This window comes from Hipposideros armiger, unplaced genomic scaffold (genome assembly GCF_001890085.2).
Source record: "Hipposideros armiger isolate ML-2016 unplaced genomic scaffold, ASM189008v1 scaffold_1056, whole genome shotgun sequence".
In the NCBI taxonomy this organism is placed as follows: Eukaryota; Metazoa; Chordata; class Mammalia; order Chiroptera; family Hipposideridae; genus Hipposideros; species Hipposideros armiger.
Genome location: NW_017732406.1, coordinates 234,719 through 248,178, shown reverse-complemented (window position 1 = coordinate 248,178; position 13,460 = coordinate 234,719).

The window sequence follows — 13,460 nt, the reverse complement described above, 5'->3', positions numbered from 1 at the left end:
TTCTCTTTGAAGTCAAGTTCTCTACTTCTTCTTTCTCCCATTCAAAAGATCCAGTTATTCTTATTCTGATTCTGCCCCTAAATCCCCTCTGCCCCCTATAGTCTCTGTAATACCAGTGGATACTATTATATGCTGGCAAAGTGACAGTCACTGGCAAAAGAAACGTTGGCTGCGGTCCTTTGCTGCTTTCAGAGACTTATCTTGGGTGGTTTCATCACCCTCCATAAGCCCTTTTTGGAGAACAGATATAGAAATTAGCAAATGAAAGGTGCAGGTGACTGAAACCTGAGTTAGTTGCCTAACACAAGGCTGAAATTTTCCATAAATTCAATCAAATACCTAGAAAATATATGACAGACTAAGTATTAGACATGGTCCTTGGCCCTAAGAAATGTATACCCTTACCAAAGGAAGTTAGTGCTGATATATCTGAGATATTCAGAGAATTCTTCAATACCACAGTCTATAGCACCAACTGTAATTGTGTTAGAAGTCATGGAAGGGAGAGATTTGGGTTTGTGGTAGTCAGCAGAATCTGATGGAGGGAATTTGACCTGGAGAGCATCTTTAAGGAAGAATCATATGTATGATGCTCTAGTGCATTCATTCATTCAACAAATATTTATTTAGTGGCTATTGAACTTCTCTAAGTGCCAGGAATATAGCAGCTAACAAAATGGGAAGAAACTATGCCCACACAGAGCTTTCATTCTAGTGGAGGTAGGTAAGAAAATATAAATAACTAAAATAGATGTTATATCAAATGATGAAAAATACTATGAATTTAAGGGAACATTTAAGTTAGTAAGGTATGCATGGAGAATGCTCTAAGAAGTGATATAATCAGTATCAAGCTAACTCAGTTATAAATGAAGAAACTGAGGCTCAGAGGGGTTAAGTAACAGAGCTAAGGCCACCCAGTTTATTAGCAAGAAAGAAATAAAATCCAGGCTTTTGTTTCCTAAGATCCACACATCTTCTAGATGGTCAGGTCACACTGTTACAGAGGTGGGAGTGAGCTGAACTTGGGACGAAGGGGAGCAAACTTTGTGTCAGGGCAAAGTGGAAGATATGATTAGACAGGAAGCATAGCACCAAATCTAGAAAGCCAGTGGAGTTTAGATTTGCGATAGTAATAGGAAAGACATGAATAAAATTGTCCTTACAGAAATTTGAAAATATGTAGTTTATTATTAATTAATGCTTTTCTTAGGTGACTGCCCTTTTCTCCCTTTTCTTCTCTCCCATAGTTCCCTGAGAAATAATTCCTTTGTCTAATGCTATTTACCATCAGGTAGAGCAGAAATGTTTCCTGAGATTATCAAAGACACTATGATATGGTTTGTTTCAAAACTAGAAAGAAGGCATTTTGAATAAACGCAAATGTTTGATTGTAGCTCCACCTTTAGGGATTAAACTACTGGTGAAATGAACGTCGAGTGAGAACTACATATAGACACTAGATTTGGTTAAGATGAGCAAGATGAATCAGATGCTCACTGAGAGATGTTGTTACTCCTACGTTTCATCATAAATTAGAAGTTAGTACTTAAGTTTCTTTAGGAGCCAATACATGAATTATAAACCAGATTGTCCAGTTCCTTAAGTGCAGCAGTCATTGTTGCTGATTCACTTTCGTTTCAAGTTTCCAATAATTGAGGGGTTTGAGGAGAGAGGAGAGTAGAGGAAAGAAGAGGGAGACTACCAACAAATTGCACAAATGAGGATTTATTTGCAGATATAAAAATATCATAACAACAATGTAGGTGCAGAAATAGCTTCAGTTTTTACTTTTCTTTGAGAAGGAACAGGAGCTTCAAGTAGGAAGAAAATATACGCATTAAAACACTTACCACAAGCTCACCAATCAGAAAATTATCAAATAAGGCAAATCAATCTTATGGTTGTAGCTGCTGATAACATGTTAGACATGGGTGCTTACTTTGTCCTAAATCTAAAGCATGTCTATTTTTTTCCCCCCTTATTTTTCCTGGTGTGAAGCATGTCTTAGTTTGGATGTGATGGGTATTTTGGGAAGGCTCCAGGAACTTGTGTATAAGGTTTAACCAGGGAATTGTGACCCTTGATCATATGGGGGTCATGGAATACATTCAAGGATTTAGCTATGCATTTTGGGGCCCAAGCAGATTTTTAGGAAATGGTCTAAGCCCATGAGTCTCTAATTTCAAAGAGATATTCAATGCAATACAAAGGCCACTTAGATTTTAAATTAAAGGCCACTTAGATGTCATATGATTAGGATGGGGGTGGGGATATTAGCCCTAACACTCACTTGCAGGTCATTGCCTATTGCAATTTTCTCACCTGATAACCAGAATCACTGTGCAATTAATGCAAAGTAACCATTATTCAACATGAGGGTCCCTCTTACACATTTACTTGATTTCAGCCTTCTGGCCACCTTGGTTAATGATCCCTGAAACAAAGAGACCTCTAAGCAGTGAAAAAAAAAAAAAACCCATTACTAAATTTAAGTATGTTATTGGAGGTCAGAAGAAGAGTCAGCCAGAGGGCTTTATCCAGAATACATAGAACATGCGTAGCAACGTTTAGGTGTGTGGTCACATGGGGATATGCACAGAAAGGTTCAGGCCCAAAGTGGATTGTCAATAATATTTTTATTTCCCTCAGTTATTCATGCCAAGTGTTTCTGTCTGAGATAATTAAATATATACATGGGAGGGAAAGTTTAGATACCTTAAAACCCCTCTCAAGGGTCTATATGATGCTACTTAGCTTGCCCACTGGTTTATAATAAGGGTTCTGAGTGGTCGAGAAATGATTTCAACCCATTTTCTCTGTTCAGTAAGGTATGTAAGAATGTAATGTTTAAGTAGATTTCTGTCACAATGGTAAAGACAAAAAATTTGTGTATTCACAGAGAACTGATGGTTGCCAGATTGGGGTGGGGTAGGAGATGGGCAAAAAGATGAAGGGGATTAAGAAGCATAAACTGCCAGTTGTAAGAATTGCCACTGGGATGCAAAGTACAGCATGGGAAATACATTCAATAACATTGTAATAATGTATTGTGTCTGGTGGGTACCAGACTTAACAGGGCGATCACTTTGTAAGATATATAAATGTCTAATCACTGTGCTATACACCTGAAATGAAAATAATATTGTATGCTAACTATAATTGAAAAATAAATTTAGAAAAAAGAAAGAACAAAAAAAATTTGTATATTCAAAGAGGTAAGCTTAGGTTATTTAGAAAGTTCATTTATATTAAAGGTTTCATTCCAAGATAAGGAGGGGAAACTAGTACATTTATGCAGCACGTATACTATGTATACAAAGGGTGCCAAAAATGTATACACATTTTAAGAAAGGAAAACAGTATTAAAATTGCAATACTCAATATATACTCATGACGAAAGAGGTACACAAGTCATGTTTGACTTCTGCAATTACAAGAGGTGCTCAAAGTGGTTGCCGTTGGCGTCCAGCCACTTCTAATTACGGCAAACTACTGCATGAGCAACGCTGACCAAAGTGCCCATTTGTATACATTTTTTTGGCACCCCTGGTATATATACTCAGCAAAGTGGCAGGTTCTGTGAGTGGTGGTAGAGTTTCTAGTAGGTGTCTCATGACATTGAAGCCTCACCAGGGCCTAGAAGATTTGTCCTGTGTCTACCAGCATGAGAGATATTGGGGCAATGAAATTCCTTGCTCCCATAGAGTTGACAATGGCAGTGCAGATAGGCAGAGAAGCATGCTTGATGGGTCAAGTTGGACATCTGAACACTTTTTCCTAATGTTTTTTAGGTTCTTCAATAAGAGCAGATTTGCTGTTCCATAGATACAGTTTTATAAGTGGTGGTTAGGTTCTAAGACTGGCTCACATTAGTTTTTTTATTCCATGATATATCTGAGGCACTGAATTCTAGAACTCCCACTTAGTGAGAAGATTTGGAAACAACTTTCCTATGATCAAGTTGCCAAACAATTGATTCAAACCATTACTAGTCTAAGGATCTGAAAAACAAGGAATTTAGATGGTCAGGGGTAGACAGAGACAATCCAAATTGCTGAACATACAAGTACAGAGAAGATAGGGTGGACGGTAAGGAGTGTAGGTGTTCTAGGCAGGGAAACAGCAGGGCAGAATGCATAGAGCTGGGGTTCCCAGCCTTAACTGCACATTTCAATCACCTGGGTGCTTAAAAAATGCGGACAACTAAGGTTCTCTAGAATCTCCCGGGCTGAGCCCAAGCATGGGTATTTTCAGAACTTTTTAGGTTGACTATGGCTTGAGAATCACTGGCTTAGAGTCTGGAATAAGTCTTATGTGTTTGGAGGACATGAGATCCATTCTCCTTCCTCCTGTGAAGCAGCCAGGAAATATCTCAAGGGACTCTGGAAATTGGTCTCATATGAAGGTTGATGGAAGGCCACTAATTTTTTTTTTAGTAGTAATAAACAAGAATAAAGTAGTATTTTATGGCATTTTGTCTGTGGATACAGCTTTCTAAAGTTACTAGAGAATAGAGATAAGACTATCAGTTATGAGGTTATTAATATTAGTCAGGCATGAGGTCATACGGCCTTGGATGGGAACCATGGGAGCGGAAACAAGGGTCCAGGATGAAAGAAACTCTTAAAAGTTGAAATGCAAGATTATGTATTTTGTTGAATAAATGAATGGAAGAGGATAAAGGGAGAAAAGTACCAAAGAGGACCTCACAACATGAGGGTCAGCAAATTAAGATTACTATGACAAAAAATGGGGGAAGGCTAGAGGGCAGAGTTGGCTTAGGCAGAAAGATCGATTCCATTTTAGATATGTTACATTTGTGGGGACAGTTAAGGACAACAGTTAACATTTCTGTGCCTACTCTGCCTACATGATGGAACCCATGCTTACTTCTCTAGCCTTCCTTGTACTCAGGGTCTCTGGTCGCGGCCAATCCTTCCAGCTTTAGGGTTCCCATAAGCCCCTCCCCAACCTTGCTTAGGATCATGTACCCACTCTTTCCTTGACCACATCCTACTTATAGTTAGTTCCCTTAAGAATAATCTCTTGCCACGCTGCCACCAAAATTAATGTTCCTGTTACACTTTCAGCACCTTGTCTGTAGATGGTTCCTTCATAGCATGGATCACGCTTGTACTTTAGCAATGACTTGTTCAAGCGCTCGCTTCCCCACTGGATGGTAACCTTCAGAGGGGTGGAGACCTTGTCTGTTTTGCTCACTGCTATATTACCAGGGTCTGGACCCATCTGGACCCATCACAGTAAGTGCTTGAATAGCTGAATGAATATGTGTCAAGAATTTTGCATGCAGTAACTTGTTTAATCTTCACAACACTATGAGGCACATACTATTAATAATCTCATTTTACGATAAGGCAGGATATCTTACCAACGTTACACAGCTGGTATGTAGCAGGACTGGACCTTGAATTCTGGTTTCTCTGGTTCCTAAACTGGGTTTTTTAACTTCTGGGCTTTTCTGCTGCTGCTAGATGATTACATATACAGGAGCTTGGGAGTATGAGAACAACTATAAGAAGACAAAAAAGGGGAGATGCAAAAGAAAGAGGAAGGAGTTGTAGGAAAATTAGAGAAGTTTGAATAAGAAGGGATCTTAAAGTTCATGGAGACCAAACCCTTCATTGCACAGAAGAAGAAAATTGCTCCAGGAAGTTAAATGGTTATTGTTTGGGAGCATGCTAGATCTCAGGCTTCCAACTTCTGGTTCTGTGCCCTTCCTAGACAGGGCGTATGGGAGCAAGTTGTTTGGGGCCAATGAGTGGGCTAGTTGTAAGCCCCAGGTTGAAGACAGAGGGAAAAAAAACCCCAGAAAGGAACCCAAATGAGTACTGTGGGTAAATGAAGTGTTTCATGGAACCTTGCATGGCTCTGATTATACCATAACCATCCTTTGTTGCAGCGACAGAATTAGCTTGCCATAGATGTTGGTGTCTTAGGTTCTTTTCACATTCGCTCTTACCCTTTGCCAAGATATTGGGGTAAGGAGATAATAGCTATGCCTTTCCTTCATGAAAAAAATGTGGGACTTCTCTAATGTTCTAGGATGGTTGTTGCCTAAACGTTGTCCCTATCCTACTTCCCAATTTTGCCAGTGAGGAAACAAAAATGCAGAGAGGTTAAGGCACTTGTCACTTTTGGGTAAGAAAGTGGGGTAGCTAAAAAGTCATAAAGAAAGAGGAAAAAGAGAGATTAGTATACTAACTTGTTACCAGAAATAAATTTGGGATATATGTCTTAGATAGGTCCAGGGTGACATAAACCTGCCAGTTTGACATGAATTTATTTCTTGTTTTCAAGAGTACCCGAGTATGGGCACCTAGCTTCAGACTTACCCTAGGGTTAGACTGATGCCTCCGGAGCTCTTTTTTAATCTAATTTTGGGCTTCTAGGGCTAGGCAGTAATTACTTCACCTTGGGAAGAAGGAAGGTGGTGCTTCCTCTTCTGGTACCTTCTCCTTAGGGCATCTGGTATGTTGTCGGGGCTGCCACTTAACTTCTTACATCACTACCAAGCCAGAACAGAGGGAGGATTAGAAATCAGACATCCACAGCTCAGTGACCTGATCTGAACTTCATTTACATAAATACAAATGATGTAGACTGCTTTTACTTTATTTCTCTTCAAGGTTATTCTCCATGTTCACAACTTGGCTACTCATGTCAGCATATTTCCCCGACATAAATGTGTGCCACTATTTGCCCCAAGATGTTAAATCCCTGTCCATTGTCACAGTATTGCTGTGAAAGAACAGTTATTATGTGTATTTGATGGAAGTTGAAGAGCAGATTAGGATAATTTCCCTGAAGTTGTGACTAGTGAGAAATTCTCTTGCAGTCTGGTACTTGTAGCATTCCTCTAACAAAGCCAGGAATTTATTTGGCATCCGTTTCTATGGAACTCAAAGTGATTAACAGATGTGATCTAATTATTCTCCTAAATCCCCGAATGTAGCAGGCAGCAGGGCATATCCGCCTGTTAGAAGTGTAAAATCACCAGGATTGAGGTGAAAGGTTCTCTCCAGGTTATGTCTTGATTTGTGGTGGAAACTTGAGATTTCATGCCTTTCAGTCAAGTTTCTTGGCGGCCTTGTCTTCGTAGGGCAAGGTGTGCTTGGGATTTTGCTTAGTCTCCCAAAGAGAAACTTCCCCCCAAAGGGATTATAGTTCATAATACTATAATGAAAGTGGAACAGGAGTAAAGTTCTTAAGGTCAACATTTATTCTACTTGCTTACAGAGTAAAATAAATTCAGAACCTGAGCCAGAAAGTTCTAGAATTCCTTACTTTAAAATCAACTGAAAAGTAGGATGAATGTGACTGGGGCTTATGATTAAGGCAAGCATATGATTTATCCACAAACATGACCCTTCTGAGATTGGAAGAGGGCACCTATTACCTTATAACAGGTTTTAGCTGGGCCTGTCCCTGGTAAACCAGGGCCATGTGGTCACTCTACTTATGATGGTGGTGACAGTGGGGTAATATGTGCCAAGTGTTGAGAGCTTGGCACATATTATTCATGAACTTAATATGGAATAAAGTCCTACTATAGGTGCTGTCAGAGAAATAGATATATAATAGATATATGCCTCCTGCCCTCAAGGAGTTTATAATGTTGTGAAAGAGATAGCTATTACTAAAAGAACAATACTAGTATTTTTTTAAAATCTATTTCTGTCCTCCCATGATTTTAATCTCATAGATTGTCAGCACTTCCTTATTTGGAAGGAAATGTTGTAATAGCTTTGTTAACTTCATTTAGTGAGATATATTTTACAGAAATTCAGTTCTCTTTATAATATTTATAAAGAGATATACAGTTGATATACAGATATTTTCAACTATATTCTTCTTATGAACCATAACAATACAAGGTCAGATAGAAATAGTTTAATGGTAAAATATGAAATTATTTTTTACAAAGTTATATCCACTTAATTTAGTAAGCATATTGTCCTTTTTTTTAAAAGATTTTTATTGGGGAATTGGTGGGATGGAAACAGCGCTGGGGAAGAGGGGGAAGGGGAACAGACAAGTTGCTGTCGTTTTGTTCTTCAGTCTAGTTGTGGAGGACGTTGCTTCACTGGCCCAAGTTGGCACCATCATTGCGCTCTTCCCAGGCGAGGCAGATCAGTCGCCAGCTTCTGCATGGCCGCTCACAGCGGCTGCTGGCCGCTCACGCTGGCTGCTGGCTACACACGGTAGCCCATGGCAACCCACTGCCACAGAGGCTGCAGCCTACGCCGTCGCCGGCGACTCACAGCAGCCCAGCTCCAGGTTGAGCTGTTGTTCAGTATCTTAGCTGTGGAGGGCAGTGTCACTGGCCCTCATACGTGGGATCCGAACCGGGGCCCTCTGGCGTCCCAAGCCAGTTCTTAACCATCGCGCCACTCGGCCGGCCCAGTAAGCATATTGTCTTGTGTAGTGCTTTCAAGTTTGCAAGTTACTTTAACATATATACTCACTCATATATCTACCAGGGCAGGGGCCATCTCTGTATATTATTCACAAGGAAAACTCCAGCACCTAGCACAATGTCTGTCTGGCACATAGAGACTACTCAACAAATACTAGAAATGAATACATTTTCTATAATATTTTTATTTTATTTATTTTGTCCAAGGAATCATTTATTCACATGAAACCATATATCAACTTAACAGGTAAAACTGATTATAGTAGAACTTGTGGCTAAAAGGAGAACATGGTCTTCAGATCTGTACTCCCATCTCTTATAACCCCTATTCCTTGGAGCAGATATGAAAACTGTTCATCAAAGATATGGAATCATGGAGATAGAAAGAGTATTAAATCACATAGTCAGAGAGCTCCTTTTGTCTGTAGATGAAGAAAATGGAGCCCAATGAGTCAAAATAAAATGCTGAAGGTCACTTGTGTGACGTGGGCAGGACAGGCACTCAACTCTCTTGGCTCCAAGGCAGAAATTTTCCTATTATAACCAGAACTAGATTAAAGGGAGCATTAGGTAGGTTAGCCAGCGCTGGTGGAAGCCAGTTTTCTGGGGAGCTGGACATTACTGGAAAAGTCATAGAGATGGAATAAATTACATGTACCAGAACTTTTTCCTGAAAGACTACCAAATTTGTCTGGAAGAAATATTTTGATAAGCCCCGTGCTTGAGAGGTGAGGCCCTCCCAAGTGGTGTGTTTGAGAAACTGCAAATGAATAGTCCCGGAACTGCTTTCATGGGAGGATTCGCCTGGTGACTCCCAGGGTCTTTGTGTCAGTGGTTTGAATTGGCAGAGTTGGGGTTAGACTTACTGAGTGAAGAATTGAGCAGAGGGCTTTCTTTCAAATAAATACTGAATCATTGTTTAAAGAATCCCAATTTGAAAGGGTGCTAAATAATTAGCCTCCCCAGGACTGAAAAGTCTGGGTCCAGCCCAGATGACAGAACTCTGATTTTTCTCATTTGCATGTCAGAGATTAAGACAGTTCCTTTAGAAACAAAACTATATTAGATTGTGATATTGTAATCATATAGATAAACTGAGAGATTGCAAGGGTTTTTCCAATATTGTCGTCGCTGAAAGAAGATGATAATATACCAACCTGACAATAACTTTTGAAGATTTGAACCAACATTTGGGGTAACTTAAAAAAGTTTAAAATTGGCTTCAGTCTGCAAAAGTCAATCAGTATTATCAAAATTTCTTCATGCTATTATATTAATGCTTTTCTAACATTTTTGTTTTGGCATGCTATAGAAGTATATTTGATATTATACCCAGTACATTCATATATAATACAATTGACAAAAACAGAAGTATTATGAAATGGTTCTTGTCTTTACTATTTACACTTTTTTTTATTCTATTCTATTTAGTTTGAAAAGTGCTGGTCATGACCCAGTAAAATTACTTCACAACTCTGTAATGGGTCATTACACAAAATTTGAAAAACAATGCTGTAAACAATACGAGAGGAGTCAAAGGTAACCTTTCTGAAGGAGATGGACTCTGTAGTCTACTTGGGAAAGCAAACTAACTGACATTGGAGTGTATTTTAATTAATTAGTTATGTGATGCAATTTAAAAATGATGGGCGTTCAACTTTTATCGATGTGTTTTCTGTATTGAAATACTCAGATCTAAGATGAAGACAACTTTTCAAAAGTATGCTTATTTTATACAGTGTTCCATGTCCCCAAGAGGCACCTCTTTACATATTATTACATCTCTGAACTGAGGTGTATCTTACAATTGATATTTTACAATAACGACTTTTGGGCAGCTAATTCATTTTTCATTGTCAGGCCATATGCAATCTTGGCTGTAATTGCTGGTAGCATGGCTGGACAACTGAAACCCTTCGTCATTTCAGTCTATAAGCCACTTGAAGAAGGAATGTGAATTTTTTCTAATAAGGAATTCAATCCAGTCTACTAAGTGTCAACAACAAAGTTTGCAGAATACTGTTAGTGGCTTGGAGAAAAATCTCAAAAGCATGAATGGTGCAGACTTCTGAAATAAAAGGCTGCCTTTCCGATGTCATTGTTGGCACAATGTGGAAAACACATTGATAACTCTGAGCCAAAGGTGATTTAGAAGAGCTGGACTCTAAATTTCAAGAAGTTTTAGGTTTTTTTTCACCAATAATTTTGCTTACATATAACTTTTTTATTTATATGTGAGGTATATATGATTTTAAAAAAAACGATGCCTAAATAAGTCTAAGAGGTCTTTTTAAAGAGGCTACATAATAATATTTTATGTGAAAAGAAAGCATTGTGTCACAGTTTAATTGATAGCATTTCCCCCCTAGTAGCACATTAAATATCAAAGGCATCTTACACTCATGATTAGTCATAAGCAAATGCCCATCAAAACCATGATATGATACCGCTATATACCTACTAGAATGGCTAAAATTAAAAAGACTGACAAAACCAGTTGTTGGTGGGTGTGGCACAGCTTGAACTCTCATGTGTTGCTGGTGGGAGTGAAAAATTATATAGCCACTTTGGAAATCAGTTGGTCACTTTTAAAAAAAAGTTAAATGCACATTAACATATGTCCTGGCAATTCCACTTCTAGGTATTAATCAAGGAGAAATGAAAACATGTCCTCACTAAGACTTGTATGCAAATGTTCGTAGTAGGCCTAAACTGCCACCTCATGAGACAAGTCTTTTTCATTTCCATTTCAGAGATAAGGAAGCTGAGGCCCAAGAAAGCTGAGGACATTTCCCAAAGCCACACAGCTAGTGAGTCAGTGAAAACTTGAACTACCTTCACCATCACATGGGGAATTTCTTTCTGTTTGATTTGAGAAAAGGAGTCAATGCCTTTCAACTGGGATAAGAGAAAGGAATCGGATCTCAGCACCCATGCTTCCATGTAAATTAACTTTTTCAGCTCCATTTTCCTCAAAATTTTATAGGGTCTCAATCCTCTCTCTTCTGTATTCTTATGGTGTGAGGCCTTGGGCAAGTTTCTTATAAGAAGAAAAAAAAGTTGCCTGAAGAAACTTGAGCAAGTTACTTTACATCTCTAAGCCTCAGCTTCTGTATCTGTAAAACGGGGACAGCAACGATACTGATTTCGTAAGGTTGTTGTGGATGTTGGAGATAAAGTGTGTAAAGCTTTGAACAAAGTCAGAATTTCAGATTGTTGTTATTATCACTACTGTATTTAGAGAATTTTTTACATACAATGGGAAGTGGGGATAGAAGCTTGTATGTGGATATATTTCCCCTTACTTCTTGTACTTAACCTAGATGACCAGAGAACTTCTGGTATGATATTTTTGACCTGAAAAAATTCTTCTAACTCCCTTCCTTTTGTGAGTTGGGAAATTAATTTAGAGAAAATGCAGTAGCTATGAAGACTGTTGACTGAAGATGCTGTGGAAAATATGTTGTTTTCTCTCAATTTGGTTTGGCTAAAACATTAAAGAAAAATGCTTTTGCTGTCATTCGGTGTTGCAATAGAAACTATAACTCGAGTTTTGAAGTATGAGAAGTGTTAATATTTATGGGTATCTAAATTAAAGTAACTTTTTTTTGTGTCGCGTAGAGGAGGTATAATGGCTGTATCCCTCCTTTTCTCACAGTTTTTTTGTTTTGTTTTTGTTTTTTGGTATTAGAATAGGAAGGAAAGACTTCGACAGTTGAATAACATCTCCTAAAATAACAAGTTTAAAGACTAATATTCAAATTATTGACATATAGCATTTGAATGCTATATACAAAACATGCTTAAAACACGACATCCTAACAATTTGTTGCAAGATTCCTGTGTAGTGGTCGTGTAGAACTGGTCTGTATGTATAGAGATAGGTCTTCCCATTGGTGTATTTGCAATGAAAAGACCTGTGTAAGTAGCACAGTCTTCATTTAGAGTTTTTAATTCAACAAGCATTTATGGCAGAGCATTATATTGCAGTGAAAGAAAGATGACCAAAAACCTAGATTCCATGGCAAGCAGTAATTTAAGGAAGGAAAAAGGGAAAAGAAGAATACCATATATGCACAACTGATTGAGAAAGGAAAAATCTGAGCTGTATGCTGGGCACAGAGCTTTGCACATTGTGGGCTGCTGATGGCAGTAGCTCTGCCTCAGCCTCTTCGACATCTTAAGAGCATCTGACCACTTGGATCCTCACGTGGGATCAACTTCTGACCTGGCCTCCCTTCTAAAATGCTTTCATTTTAATGAGCCAAATTTAGGTTGAAGACTTTGCCTCTGTTGGTGGTGTTTTCTCCAGTTGGGGTTTGGTGGTTTTACTGTAGCAACTTGTTTTATGGTTTGAGTTCTGCCTTTGATTATGTAACCTTTGAACTACTTTATCATCCTTCACTTCCCTTTTTATTTCACTTTGAAATGAAGACTAAGATGAGAGATGTAGGGAGTGAAAATGGAAAGAAATGGAATTTACGTCTATTACATAAAGTGACAGCCTGTGTTTCCAACAGGGAAGACTTCTCTGACTCCTCTGGGCAGCCTGCCCAGAGCAGGCTTTCTCAGAGCGGCCCTCCTAGGCCAACCTATAGAGAAGGCCCAGTTTTACATCTAATAAGTTAGAAGATCCTTCCACCCCAAAAGTACCTTCCAGGTAACTCCGGAGACCCAGAGGGTAAACTTCCCTGCCAGAGAGCAGTAAGCTAGTTCGAAAGACAGTTCAGGGAAATTTCTAGATAATGCTATTTTCTTACTTCCAGAGCAATTCAGAGACTGTCACAAGAGCTTTGCTGAATATCCCCAGTGCAGAGTCCAAGTGAAATGCAAAGCCTACAGTTAGAACATTGAAGCCAATTAAAAATAAATGATGCCGTTTATGATGGTGTCATACATGGACCTGGGGGAGGAGGAATAGACCAGAAAGAGGGACATTAAATGACTGATATTTAAAAACATGAGCAAACTTCATTAATGAATGAATTACTATTTCAGAGAGACTAGTTGCTGAGCTTGA